This window comes from Lissotriton helveticus, chromosome 2_1 (genome assembly GCF_964261635.1).
Source record: "Lissotriton helveticus chromosome 2_1, aLisHel1.1, whole genome shotgun sequence".
In the NCBI taxonomy this organism is placed as follows: Eukaryota; Metazoa; Chordata; class Amphibia; order Caudata; family Salamandridae; genus Lissotriton; species Lissotriton helveticus.
This window is the reverse complement of record NC_136059.1, coordinates 2,025,911,391-2,025,927,108: the sequence shown is the minus strand read 5'-3', so window position 1 is coordinate 2,025,927,108 and position 15,718 is coordinate 2,025,911,391.

Below are 15,718 nucleotides of genomic sequence, written 5' to 3'. Positions count from 1 at the left end.
CTGGTAGCAAATTCATCCAAGTCAAAAGTAATCATCTTTGGACCTTATCCAAAGAAAAAATCAGTAAGATGGAGGATTGGTCATCTCTCGCTGGAAAACACACAGCGATACACCTACTTGGGCATCTGCTACCAGGAGTCGGGGCTTTCGAGCACCCATTTAAAAAAAATTCAAGGCAAAAGTAAAACCATCACCTACGCCCTCTGCAAACTGCAAGCCTCATTACACGGCCCGTCTACAACGGTTATTCAAAGAGTACTTAAAGCCAAGCTAATGCCGGCTCTCAGTTACGCTCAACAAGCATTCCCGGGCAAATTCAACAATGACCTAGAAAAAATCCACTGCAGAGCTTACAAGAGACTATTCCATTTACCAAGGTGCACCAGAAACACCCTTGTCCGCTTAGAGTTCTCGCTCAACCAGCAAAACCTGGAAGAGATGGCCGCTCTAAGTAAATACTACTTTCTAACAACAGCGGCACACGAGAACACACTCAAGGCAGTTCTGAAATGCATCTTCAGGGAATCCGGGAATCCCTGGTCGACTACTCTTAATATGGCAAAAGACCTTCTCAATCTTGCCACTGAGTCTTGGAACCCCGAACACGTTAATTACACCGCCATCAAAAACGTGATTAAAAAACAGGTACGTGCGCGGTCACGGGAACTGGACTTGGAATCACTGGCAAAAAAAGACTTCCACGAGTCACTACGCCTGCCACACACTGTGCACAATCCTAAATATCATCTCACGCAGGCCGCGGGCCGCGCAGCCCTTCATAAGATCCTAGCCTACAGACTACAGCCGTTGCCCCTTAAAGAATTATATGCCTTTGGACAGGCTGGACCAGGAGCTTGGGAATGCAGGCTCTGCAGCTACAAACGAGAGTCATTGGCCCACCTTCTATTTTGCTGACCGGCTCTGCGCACAGGCTCGCAGTCTTTATCTCAGGCCAATCCTAAGACAAGCGGGGTCACGCACTGCAAAGGAGGCGATCAACCAACTATACACACTGACTATGGTAAAATAGATGGCATCTTTTGGAAAGTTTATCCATCAGACACTGTCCAACCTGATGGTAACCAAGGGCTCGAACATATAGAGACTTTCACAGACCCACGTCTTCCTATGAACCCTATTTACCATACCTATCAGTGCTCAGGCAGCTATCACACAGACTTACCTCCCGACACTTCCTTGATTTTAACTTTTGTAATTTTATACTCTGGTTTTAATATAATGGTTTTGAGTAACCAAACGATAAAGAATTCATACTGGGGGTCCCTGGGGGCCAGCTATCCCACCAGGAACCTCCTGTATGTGCGAGGGGGCTGTGTTGCAGAGAGGTGTTCTGAGGCCACGCCCCTTTATACACCTCTCTGCAACACAGCTCTGTGGCGCTTACTGGAGGTACCTGGTGGGCTAGTTGGCCGCCAGGGGACCTCAGGATTCAAGGGGACTTAATCCCCCAAATTAAAACACGCCATGGGGCGCGTTTGTACAGTGAACACAGGTGAAGGTAGGGGGCGGGGCCTAAGGTGATATGTGTTCAGACATGCCCTGTGGCGTGTTTTAAGTTGGGAAATTAATTTCTCTTCAATCTAGAGGTCCCCTATGAGTCAACTAGCCCATCAGGTACCTCCAGTAAGTGCCACGGAGCTGTGTTGCAGAGTGTTGTAAAAAGTGGGTGGCCTCTGAACACCTCTCTGCAACGCAGCTCCCTGGGGCATACTGGAGGTACCTGGTGGGCTAGTTGGCCCCCAGGGGACTGCAGCATTGAAGAGGAATTAATTCCCCAACTTAAAACGCGCCACAGGGCGAGTTTGCACACATGTCACTGCAGGCCCCTGCCCCTCCCTTCACCATTGTACAAATATTCCTCTAAAATCAGTCATACTACGAATTTAGATTTACTCACCTGTTATCAGGAGAGAACTCAGTGCTGCATATTTTAGCACGGTAACTGCAAACACAACAATGATGGACAGAATGTGGATCAATGTCACACATTCACCCCAGTCCAAAGATCTGGGCCCAAATCCATCGTTTTTCCACTCCACACCACCCTGGTTAGACAATGGCGATATGCAAATCAGCGCTGACCCTGTGCCCCATGGGAACAGTCCAGTCCGAACTACAAAAGCCATGTCCTTCCCAGAACGGAAACAAGCATCCGAGGACCGGCCCGGTTTCGAGGTAACACCTCTCTTCAGCCCAGCTAGCTTGATTCCAGTGGTGTGGAGTGCCTGGGACTCACGTCTGAGCATCCCCAGTACACTTAGAGCGGTAACTGCAAACACAACAATGATGGACAGAATGTGGATCAATGTCACACATTCACCCCAGTCCAAAGATCTGGGCCCAAATCCATCGTTTTTCCACTCCACACCACCCTGGGTTAGACAATGGCGATATGCAAATCAGCGCTGACCCTGTGCCCCATGGGAACAGTCCAGTCCGAACTACAAAAGCCATGTCCTTCCCAGAACAGAAACAAGCATCCGAGGACCGGCCCGGTTTCGAGGTAACACCTCTCTTCAGCCCGGCTAGCTTGATTCCAGTGGTGTGGAGTGCCTGGGACTCACGTCTGAGCATCCCCAGTACACTTAGAGCGGTAACTGCAAACACAACAATGATGGACAGAATGTGGATCAATGTCACACATTCACCCCAGTCCAAAGATCTGGGCCCAAATCCATCGTTTTTCCACTCCACACCACCCTGGGTTAGACAATGGCGATATGCAAATCAGCGCTGACCCTGTGCCCCATGGGAACAGTCCAGTCCGAACTACAAAAGCCATGTCCTTCCCAGAACGGAAACAAGCATCCGAGGACAGGCCCGGTTTCGAGGTAACACCTCTCTTCAGCCCGGCTAGCTTGATTCAAGTGGTGTGGAGTGTCTGGGACTCACGTCTGAGCATTCCCAGTACACTTAGAGCGGTAACTGCAAACACAACAATGATGGACAGAATGTGGATCAATGTCACACATTCACCCCAGTCCAAAGATCTGGGCCCAAATCCATCGTTTTTCCACTCCACACCACCCTGGGTTAGACAATGGCGATATGCAAATCAGCGCTGACCCTGTGACCCATGGGAACAGTCCAGTCCGAACTACAAAAGCCATGTCCTTCCCAGAACGGAAACAAGCATCCGAGGACCGGCCCGGTTTCGAGGTAACACCTCTCTTCAGCCCGGCTAGCTTGATTCCAGTGGTGTGGAGTGCCTGGGACTCACGTCTGAGCATCCCCAGTACACTTAGAGCGGTAACTGCAAACACAACAATGATGGACAGAATGTGGATCAATGTCACACATTCACCCCAGTCCAAAGATCTGGGCCCAAATCCATCGTTTTTCCACTCCACACCACCCTGGGTTAGACAATGGCGATATGCAAATCAGCGCTGACCCTGTGCCCCATGGGAACAGTCCAGTCCGAACTACAAAAGCCATGTCCTTCCCAGAACGGATACAAGCATCCGAGGACCGGCCCGGTTTCGAGGTAACACCTCTCTTCAGCCCGGCTAGCTTGATTCCAGTGGTGTGGAGTGCCTGGGACTCACGTCTGAGCATCCCCAGTACACTTAGAGCGGTAACTGCAAACACAACAATGATGGACAGAATGTGGATCAATGTCACACATTCACCCCAGTCCAAAGATCTGGGCCCAAATCCATCGTTTTTCCACTCCACACCACCCTGGGTTAGACAATGGCGATATGCAAATCAGCGCTGACCCTGTGCCCCATGGGAACAGTCCAGTCCGAACTACAAAAGCCATGTCCTTCCCAGAACGGAAACAAGCATCCGAGGACCGGCCCGGTTTCGAGGTAACACCTCTCTTCAGCCCGGCTAGCTTGATTCCAGTGGTGTGGAGTGCCTGGGACTCACGTCTGAGCATCCCCAGTACACTTAGAGCGGTAACTGCAAACACAACATTGATGGACAGAATGTGGATCAATGTCACAAATTTACCCCAGTCCAAAGATCTGGGCCCAAATCCATCATTTTTCCACTCCACACCACCCTGGGTTAGACAATGGCGATATGCAAATCAGCGCTGACCCTGTGCCCCATGGGAACAGTCCAGTCCGAACTAGAAAAGCCATGTCCTTCCCAGAACGGAAACAAGCATCCGAGGACTGGCCCGGTTTCGAGGTAACACCTCTCTTCAGCCCGGCTAGCTTGATTCCAGTGGTGTGGAGTGCCTGGGACTCACGTCTGAGCATCCCCAGTACACTTAGAGCGGTAACTGCAAACACAACAATGATGGACAGAATGTGGATCAATGTCACACATTCACCCCAGTCCAAAGATCTGGGCCCAAATCCATCGTTTTTCCACTCCACACCACCCTGGGTTAGACAATGGCGATATGCAAATCAGCGCTGACCCTGTGCCCCATGGGAACAGTCCAGTCCGAACTACAAAAGCCATGTCCTTCCCAGAACGGAAACAAGCATCCGAGGACCGGCCCGGTTTCGAGGTAACACTTCTCTTCAGCCCGGCTAGCTTGATTCCAGTGGTGTGGAGTGCCTGGGACTCACGTCTGAGCATCCCCAGTACACTTAGAGCGGTAACTGCAAACACAACAATGATGGACAGAATGTGGATCAATGTCACACATTCACCCCAGTCCAAAGATCTGGGCCCAAATCCATCGTTTTTCCACTCCACACCACCCTGGGTTAGACAATGGCGATATGCAAATCAGCGCTGACCCTGTGCCCCATGGGAACAGTCCAGTCGGAACTACAAAAGCCATGTCCTTCCCAGAACGGAAACAAGCATCCGAGGACCGGCCCGGTTTCGAGGTAACACCTCTCTTCAGCCCGGCTAGCTTGATTCCAGTGGTGTGGAGTGCCTGGGACTCACGTCTGAGCATCCCCAGTACACTTAGAGCGGTAACTGCAAACACAACAATGATGGACAGAATGTGGATCAATGTCACACATTCACCCCAGTCCAAAGATCTGGGCCCAAATCCATCGTTTTTCCACTCCACACCACCCTGGGTTAGACAATGGCGATATGCAAATCAGCGCTGACCCTGTGACCCATGGGAACAGTCCAGTCCGAACTACAAAAGCCATGTCCTTCCCAGAACGGAAACAAGCATCCGAGGACCGGCCCGGTTTCGAGGTAACACCTCTCTTCAGCCCGGCTAGCTTGATTCCAGTGGTAAGGAGTGCCTGGGACTCACGTCTGAGCATCCCCAGTACACTTAGAGCGGTAACTGCAAACACAACAATGATGGACAGAATGTGGATCAATGTCACACATTCACCCCAGTCCAAAGATCTGGGCCCAAATCCATCGTTTTTCCACTCCACACCACCCTGGGTTAGACAATGGCGATATGCAAATCAGCGCTGACCCTGTGCCCCATGGGAACAGTCCAGTCCGAACTACAAAAGCCATGTCCTTCCCAGAACGGATACAAGCATCCGAGGACCGGCCCGGTTTCGAGGTAACACCTCTCTTCAGCCCGGCTAGCTTGATTCCAGTGGTGTGGAGTGCCTGGGACTCACGTCTGAGCATCCCCAGTACACTTAGAGCGGTAACTGCAAACACAACAATGATGGACAGAATGTGGATCAATGTCACACATTCACCCCAGTCCAAAGATCTGGGCCCAAATCCATCGTTTTTCCACTCCACACCACCCTGGGTTAGACAATGGCGATATGCAAATCAGCGCTGACCCTGTGCCCCATGGGAACAGTCCAGTCCGAACTACAAAAGCCATGTCCTTCCCAGAACGGAAACAAGCATCCGAGGACCGGCCCGGTTTCGAGGTAACACCTCTCTTCAGCCCGGCTAGCTTGATTCCAGTGGTGTGGAGTGCCTGGGACTCACGTCTGAGCATCCCCAGTACACTTAGAGCGGTAACTGCAAACACAACATTGATGGACAGAATGTGGATCAATGTCACACATTTACCCCAGTCCAAAGATCTGGGCCCAAATCCATCATTTTTCCACTCCACACCACCCTGGGTTAGACAATGGCGATATGCAAATCAGCGCTGACCCTGTGCCCCATGGGAACAGTCCAGTCCGAACTAGAAAAGCCATGTCCTTCCCAGAACGGAAACAAGCATCCGAGGACTGGCCCGGTTTCGAGGTAACACCTCTCTTCAGCCCGGCTAGCTTGATTCCAGTGGTGTGGAGTGCCTGGGACTCACGTCTGAGCATCCCCAGTACACTTAGAGCGGTAACTGCAAACACAACAATGATGGACAGAATGTGGATCAATGTCACACATTCACCCAAGTCCAAAGATCTGGGCCCAAATCCATCGTTTTTCCACTCCACACCACCCTGGGTTAGACAATGGCGATATGCAAATCAGCGCTGACCCTGTGCCCCATGGGAACAGTCCAGTCCGAACTACAAAAGCCATGTCCTTCCCAGAACGGAAACAAGCATCCGAGGACCGGCCCGGTTTCGAGGTAACACTTCTCTTCAGCCCGGCTAGCTTGATTCCAGTGGTGTGGAGTGCCTGGGACTCACGTCTGAGCATCCCCAGTACACTTAGAGCGGTAACTGCAAACACAACAATGATGGACAGAATGTGGATCAATGTCACACATTCACCCCAGTCCAAAGATCTGGGCCCAAATCCATCGTTTTTCCACTCCACACCACCCTGGGTTAGACAATGGCGATATGCAAATCAGCGCTGACCCTGTGCCCCATGGGAACAGTCCAGTCGGAACTACAAAAGCCATGTCCTTCCCAGAACGGAAACAAGCATCCGAGGACCGGCCCGGTTTCGAGGTAACACCTCTCTTCAGCCCGGCTAGCTTGATTCCAGTGGTGTGGAGTGCCTGGGACTCACGTCTGAGCATCCCCAGTACACTTAGAGCGGTAACTGCAAACACAACAATGATGGACAGAATGTGGATCAATGTCACACATTCACCCCAGTCCAAAGATCTGGGCCCAAATCCATCGTTTTTCCACTCCACACCACCCTGGGTTAGACAATGGCGATATGCAAATCAGCGCTGACCCTGTGCCCCATGGGAACAGTCCAGTCCGAACTACAAAAGCCATGTCCTTCCCAGAACGGAAACAAGCATCCGAGGACCAGCCCGGTTTTGAGGTAACACCTCTCTTCAGCCCGGCTAGCTTGATTCCAGTGGTGTGGAGTGCCTGGGACTCACGTCTGAGCATCCCCAGTACACTTAGAGCGGTAACTGCAAACACAACAATGATGGACAGAATGTGGATCAATGTCACACATTTACCCCAGTCCAAAGATCTGGGCCCAAATCCATCGTTTTTCCACTCCACACCACCCTGGGTTAGACAATGGCGATATGCAAATCAGCGCTGACCCTGTGCCCCATGGGAACAGTCCAGTCCGAACTACAAAAGCCATGTCCTTCCCAGAACGGAAACAAGCATCCGAGGACCGGCCCGGTTTCGAGGTAACACCTCTCTTCAGCCCGGCTAGCTTGATTCCAGTGGTGTGGAGTGCCTGGGACTCACGTCTGAGCATCCCCAGTACACTTAGAGCGGTAACTGCAAACACAACAATGATGGACAGAATGTGGATCAATGTCACACATTCACCCCAGTCCAAAGATCTGGGCCCAAATCCATCGTTTTTCCACTCCACACCACCCTGGGTTAGACAATGGCGATATGCAAATCAGCGCTGACCCTGTGCCCCATGGGAACAGTCCAGTCCGAACTACAAAAGCCATGTCCTTCCCAGAACGGAAACAAGCATCCGAGGACCGGCCCGGTTTCGAGGTAACACCTCTCTTCAGCCCGGCTAGCTTGATTCCAGTGGTGTGGAGTGCCTGGGACTCACGTCTGAGCATCCCCAGTACACTTAGAGCGGTAACTGCAAACACAACAATGATGGACAGAATGTGGATCAATGTCACACATTCACCCCAGTCCAAAGATCTGGGCCCAAATCCATCGTTTTTCCACTCCACACCACCCTGGGTTAGACAATGGCGATATGCAAATCAGCGCTGACCCTGTGCCCCATGGGAACAGTCCAGTCCGAACTACAAAAGCCATGTCCTTCCCAGAACGGAAACAAGCATCCGAGGACCGGCCCGGTTTCGAGGTAACACCTCTCTTCAGCCCGGCTAGCTTGATTCCAGTGGTGTGGAGTGCCTGGGACTCACGTCTGAGCATCCCCAGTACACTTAGAGCGGTAACTGCAAACACAACAATGATGGACAGAATGTGGATCAATGTCACACATTCACCCCAGTCCAAAGATCTGGGCCCAATATTTGTTTGCATATTTTAGCACAGCACTAACCCTGAAAAGTAATTCTAAGCGTAATTACCAGTAACTTGAATTTCCTTCCATAGGAATCCATTGTGTGGTATTCAGCAGAAAAGTTGCTGTGTCAATTTTTGAAACGTACAAATATTCCTCTAAAATCAGCTGAAGTATGCATTCCGATTTACTCACCTGTTATCAGGAGAGACGTCAGTGCTGCATCTTTGAGCCCAGTACTAACCCTGAAAAGTAATTTTAAGCGTACTTACCAGTAATTTGTATTTCCTTCCATAGGAATCCATTGTGTGGTTTTCACCAGAAAAGTTTCTGTGCCGATTTTTGAAACGTACAAAAATTACTATAAAATCAGCAGAACTACGAATTGTGATTTACTCACCTGTTATCAGGAGTGACCTCGGTGCTGCTTCTTTGAGCCCAGTACTGATCCTGAAAAGTAATTCTAACCGTACTTACCAGTAACTTGTATTTCCTTCCATAGGAATCCATTGTGTGGTTTACACCAGAAAAGTTTCTAAGTGTCAATTTTCACAAATTAAAAATATTCCTTAACAATTGCCTGTATGACTTAAACACATTCTTTACAGGAGACACACCCGTGCTGGATCCAGGATCCACCACTGAGTAAGAAAAAGTAACGTTAACACTACTTACCTGATAAGTGAATTTCCTCCCGTAGGATAACATTAGATATTCTATGTGAAAAGGTTTCAACTTTTAAAATACAATAATATTCCTTAAAAATCACTACTGTAACCAAAACGTTTTTACTCAACTGTTTACAGGAGATATCCCAGAACTGAATCTTGGATCTAGTCTTGTGGTTAGAAAAGTAATACAAAAAGTAACTAATTGCATTTAACTAAAAATTCACATTGAGCTCAATGTTGCATTGTGTCTGAAATTGTGTTGCACATTACAACAACTGTAACTACTGTACTTAAAAGTCAATTGCCTATTTGCAAAGTATTTAAACTAAAGTAATTCATTCTGAGAAAGTATATTTTGTAATGTAATGTATAATGTAATTATAATATAATATAAAAAATTAAATATCTAAAAATGTAGTAAATCAGTATAAAAAAATAAATATAAGAATTAATACATTTTATAAATTGTCATTTAAAAAACCTTTCAAATTCACAGAAAAAACCATAGGTTTCATCAGTGGTGGTCAGTGATGTCACTGACCATGTCATGAATGATGTAATATGTGACATCATCAGCAGTGGATTGCGGGCGCGCGAGTTATAGTTAGTACAACTAAACTATACCGGGGGAATTTCAATGGTTTTGTACGAGTGAAATGTCCAACTAACTATAACACCCCTAAAACCTATGGTTTTTTCAGTGAATTTCTAAGGTTTTTTAAATGCTAATTCCTAACTATAACATGTCTGAAACCTATGGTTTTTTCAGTGAATATATATATATATGTGTGTGAACAAGAGTACGCTAGTACTCGAAACGTTGCATTTTTGAAAGGCACTTGGAATAAATAACATCTTGCCCGGATAACGTGGGGTCTGTCTCTTCTTTCGCCGCTGCATGTGGAGGTTTGAAGATCGTGTAAATATATATATATATATATATATATATATATATATATATATATATATATATATATATATATATATATATATATATATTCACTGAAAAAACCATAGGTTTTACACACGTTATAGTTAGGAAGTAGCATTTACAAAACCTATGAAATTCACTGAAAAAACCATAGGTTTGACACCAGTTGTAGTTAGGTGGAAATTTTACTGATATAAAACCAATGAAATTCCACGTTATAGTTAGTTGGACTCACTATAACTTGCGCGTGTAATGCACTGCTGATGACGTCACATATTACATCACTCATGACATCACTGATGACACCATCCAGTGAATGTGTGTCTTTCTGAAAAATAATTATGTGTTACATATGTATATATTATTGAATATCTTAGTGAATACATATATTACTGAGTAATGCTTAAATATTTAAATATATGTATTAGTGTTTCACTTTGTGTATAAGTGGCTGCATGGGTTGATGAGTAGGTACATGTGTATGTATATAGGTTATTAGATGTTTTTCTTAGTATCAGTATGAGTGTTTGCATGGTTTGGTGGAGGTATTACTTAGTACATAGATGCAAGAATGACTGAGTCTCTGTTTGTATGTGTTTTCAAGACAGCATATGTGAAGGACTGTATGGGTGGATTAGTGTGTATATGTCTGTGTTAGTGAGTGAATGACTGTCTTATTAGTGTCTTTATCAGTAACTACATATGTTTTAATGTAGTATATGTGAATATTGATGTATATAAGTGACTATATGTGAGAGTGAGGGATTGTAAGAGTTCCTGTTTAAATTAGTATGTGTTTCTATAAGTGATTTTTTATGAGAGTAAGTATGTGTAAGTTTCCTTAGAAGTAAAGTGGTAGTGTGTGTATAGCTGTTTATGCAAATAAATGGATGTTCAATAGTTTATTTGCATGTGTGAGTATGTGTGTGAATAACTTTTGGATGATTGTCAGTGTGTAACAGGATGTGTAGGTGTATCACTACATATGATTAGTGAATATATGTATGAGTGACTATATAGAACTGTTGGTGAATTAGTGCATGTGTATATAGATGGTGGAATTATTGAATTGGTTGTTGTAACTGGTATGGGTATCTCAATTTTTTTGAAAATGTTAGTTTTTATTTTTGAATATGTGTTTCAAGGGTTAGATTACAGTGAAAGGAGGTCTGTCACTGTGTCACAAGGATGGTGTCATCAGTGATGTCATGAGTGATGGAAAATGTGACGTCATCAGCAGTGCATTACACGCGCAAGTTATAGTGAGTCCAACTAACTATAACGTGGAATTTCATTGGTTTTATATCAGTAAAATTTTCACCTAACTACAACTGGTGTCAAACCTATGGTTTTTTCAGTGAATTTCATAGTTTTTGTAAATGCTACTTCCTAACTATAACGTGTGTAAAACCTATGGTTTTTTCAGTGAATTTCATAGGTTTTTTAAATGCTACTTCCTAACTATAACATGTGTAAAACCTATGGTTTTTCAGTGAATTTTGAAGGTTTTGTAAATGATAATTTTTAAATGTATTATTTGTTATATTTTTTTTACTGATTTACTACTAATGGCTAAACATTCTTTTCTCGGGGGGGGGGCAACAGTTAATCGGGGTCATCAGTCATACTTCGTGTTATGGAGCTGAGGCCAATCGGGAGAAAACGGGGACGTTTTGGACATCCGTACTTGGTTGCAGAGGGGTGGGGTAATCTGGGCATTGTTTCTAACGAGCTGAGAACAGAAAGCCACTGACATATAGTCCTCCTGTAAGAAGGCCAGATTAGGGGACTTCAGTCGTCTAACCTGTCCTTTCCTTCATAGCCAATTCAAGTTCCATCATTTTACAGAAAGGAGAGGTAGTAATATGGCAAATTACACTTGTTTTGGTTTCTGTCAATTTGCTGAACACCTTTGTGTTCGAAAACCAATTAGGCTCGTGCCGGCGGGGCACGACGTTACCACACAAAGGAAGGGGGAACAGGGGGACTCTCAGAGAGAGAGAGAGTCGTCCGCATTTTAAATGAACTATTCGGTACACGTACAACATGAAGAGAGAGAAAAAGAGAGAGAGTGAGAGAGAAACGTGTACAATAATAGGCCATTTAATGCGCACACAACACGAAACAGTAGGGTCACGTTATATAGAAACATAGACTGAGGGACAACGTAAATCCATATACACATGAATTCAGGCGGGGGGTACATGTATTATATACAGAACTCAAGACAACACATAGAACAGTACTTGGCCAAAGATATTTCCTCCTGCATGCTGCGCATCCTAAGTATCCTATTTAATTCGTTTGGCTGTCTTTTGCTGTTGGCCTCTGTTGCCAATACTTACACTTTCGTCGATTGTTCGGGAACTAACCTGGTCGGGCTAGTACTTACGGTGGAATCTTTGAATCGTTATTAGTGAATGGGTATCCAGGCTGAGGCAACGGGGGTGTCAGTCGGGGGAACAATGGGCAGTTTCAAATTTCACGTCTATGAGGGTGTAAGTGGGAGGTGGTAAATCTTAGACATTTGATGATTTTCTTAGTCTTCCAGGAGGGTACTTTGGTAAACCTTACCCATGAATAGTCCTGAACCTTCCCCTATTTAGTTACCGTATGAACCTACTCGTAGGTGCACGTCATTCTTGGTTGCATTGTTCGTCGTGTATAGGTGCCATGCTCAGACCACCTTTTTCCCCATTCCATCGGTCGTTCGTTCATCACTCAAGTCGTACGAAAACATCTCTCTTATCGAGTCAACGCGTGCAACGTATGTCCAGTCGGGTTACACACATCCGGTCATACACGCGTGCATTCATATCACCCATATTCATCATGTCCTCGGGGCAGTCCCCATGGTTAATGTATCATTTTTCCCCCCGGAACCCTGGCGTGTTGCTTAGGTCTTCTCCATACTTTAGTCGATGTTCCGATGTGACCTGCAGAAAGAAGGGGAAGAAGAAGGGATGGGGGCAGCGTTTTAAAACACATCCGCGCGCATAAACCCAAAAGGCTTTTACTTACCACGTATTTGACCTATCTCCGCGGGGTGCAGTCCCTTCCATCTCGGCGTTTTAAGCCCAGAGGGACTGGTAGTGCGGGAGGCACAATCATTGATGGACTGCACATTGCATAGATTGCCCACGTGTGGTATTGCGGATCTTGTGTAGGGGGGGTGTCGAAACAAAAGGGCAGTCAGTGTAAAGTGGGGTGAACTCGTGTTCTCCTTCGAGAAGGCGGGGTGGTCTACAGTGGTACCGGGTCTGGTTTAGGGGCATCTGAAACAATTTCCCTGAGATATGTGGCATACAAAGTAAACCAGAACACCGGGGCCTTTATCGATTGCCTTATGTTGCACAAAAGTAAAAAAAATACACGCAACAAACTTGGACCATTCACATTTTCAATATTTCTAGGTACTTTGCTTTTTAACCTTTCAGTAATCGACTTGCTTTATTTCGCCTGTATTTTACGTAGGTCGGAAACAATGGCTATGTATTCGAACTTACCAATCCAAGAGCTACGACTATATTTGTTTTTCACAAAATCTTTATTTAAAAAAATGTTGACGTACAAATGCCGGGCCGAAGACGGCTGTAATGCCAGAAACCGGTCCCCGGAAGCTTGTTTCCTTCCCAGTGTAAGAATTGGCTTTTGTAGTCTGGTCTGCCCTGTTCCCATGATGCACTGGGCCAGGGACAGACTAATTTGCATACAGCCGGGTTCTGAAACTGGGATGGTGCAATGAGCTAAAAAACGGTGTTGGATCTAGCCCTGATCTCTTGACTGGGTGAGAGTACTCTGCTTAATTCAGAGACTCTGTCCATCACCACCCCTTGTTGTAAGTAATTTTGTCCACCCTAAGCGTGGAAGGGTATACTCAGATGTGAGTCCCTTGCTCATTGCACCATCAGGATTCAAGCAAGCCGGGCCGAAGACGGCTGTAATGCCAGAAACCGGTCCCCGGAAGCTTGTTTCCTTCCCAGTGTAAGAATTGGCTTTTGTAGTCTGGTCTGCCCTGTTCCCATGATGCACTGGGCCAGGGACAGACTAATTTGCATACAGCCGGGTTCTGAAACTGGGATGGTGCAATGAGCTAAAAAACGGTGTTGGATCTAGCCCTGATCTCTTGACTGGGTGAGAGTACTCTGCTTAATTCAGAGACTCTGTCCATCACCACCCCTTGTTGTAAGTAATTTTGTCCACCCTAAGCGTGGAAGGGTATACTCAGATGTGAGTCCCTTGCTCATTGCACCATCAGGATTCAAGCAAGCCGGGCCGAAGACGGCTGTAATGCCAGAAACCGGTCCCCGGAAGCTTGTTTCCTTCCCAGTGTAAGAATTGGCTTTTGTAGTCTGGTCTGCCCTGTTCCCATGATGCACTGGGCCAGGGACAGACTAATTTGCATACAGCCGGGTTCTGAAACTGGGATGGTGCAATGAGCTAAAGAACGGTGTTGGATCTAGCCCTGATCTCTTGACTGGGTGAGAGTACTCTGCTTAATTCAGAGACTCTGTCCATCACCACCCCTTGTTGTAAGTAATTTTGTCCACCCTAAGCGTGGAAGGGTATACTCAGATGTGAGTCCCTTGCTCATTGCACCATCAGGATTCAAGCAAGCCGGGCCGAAGACGGCTGTAATGCCAGAAACCGGTCCCCGGAAGCTTGTTTCCTTCCCAGTGTAAGAATTGGCTTTTGTAGTCTGGTCTGCCCTGTTCCCATGATGCACTGGGCCAGGGACAGACTAATTTGCATACAGCCGGGTTCTGAAACTGGGATGGTGCAATGAGCTAAAAAACGGTGTTGGATCTAGCCCTGATCTCTTGACTGGGTGAGAGTACTCTGCTTAATTCAGAGACTCTGTCCATCACCACCCCTTGTTGTAAGTAATTTTGTCCACCCTAAGCGTGGAAGGGTATACTCAGATGTGAGTCCCTTGCTCATTGCACCATCAGGATTCAAGCAAGCCGGGCCGAAGACGGCTGTAATGCCAGAAACCGGTCCCCGGAAGCTTGTTTCCTTCCCAGTGTAAGAATTGGCTTTTGTAGTCTGGTCTGCCCTGTTCCCATGATGCACTGGGCCAGGGACAGACTAATTTGCATACAGCCGGGTTCTGAAACTGGGATGGTGCAATGAGCTAAAAAACGGTGTTGGATCTAGCCCTGATCTCTTGACTGGGTGAGAGTACTCTGCTTAATTCAGAGACTCTGTCCATCACCACCCCTTGTTGTAAGTGACGTACAAATGCAGGCCTGCAACCACGTGGGCCAGCCACGGAGCAGACTGGAACTGTACATGAGGACATATTTATCTGAGGAAAACATAACTGAGTCGGTGGTCGTTTTATTTCATCAAGGTACGATAAGTGCAAGTAAAATCATATCGAGAATTCATTGTGGGCAAGTATCATCAGTGTCAAAAATTCGAACTTTCAATAATACTGTAATCAATGATGCGTCAGAACTTAATATCAATTCACTGTCCGAATGTTCAAGCAATACTCATCCCCTCCCGCCATGTGCTTCGAAAATTGCATACATATCTCATGATATCAAGTCTGAGCATCCGGAACACAACGGGGAATTGCGAGTTTCGTTTGTACCGGCGCCATTTTGGGTGGGGTCAGGCGGGTCCAAGTATAGTCAAAATGTCTCCAACAACTCGGGGTTGGACCAGAATCTCTTTCAGCAGTCCAGAAGTTCCGCTAAGGGGCAACAGAAGGGACCGGTGACATGAACCATTAATCAAAGAAAAGGGAGGGGGCAACAATCTTTCCTACCGGGTCATACTGGTGTTCCACCGGAACTGATCAAATCAGTAGTCTGCAGGATTCTTGGTCATTCAAACTGAGGCTGGC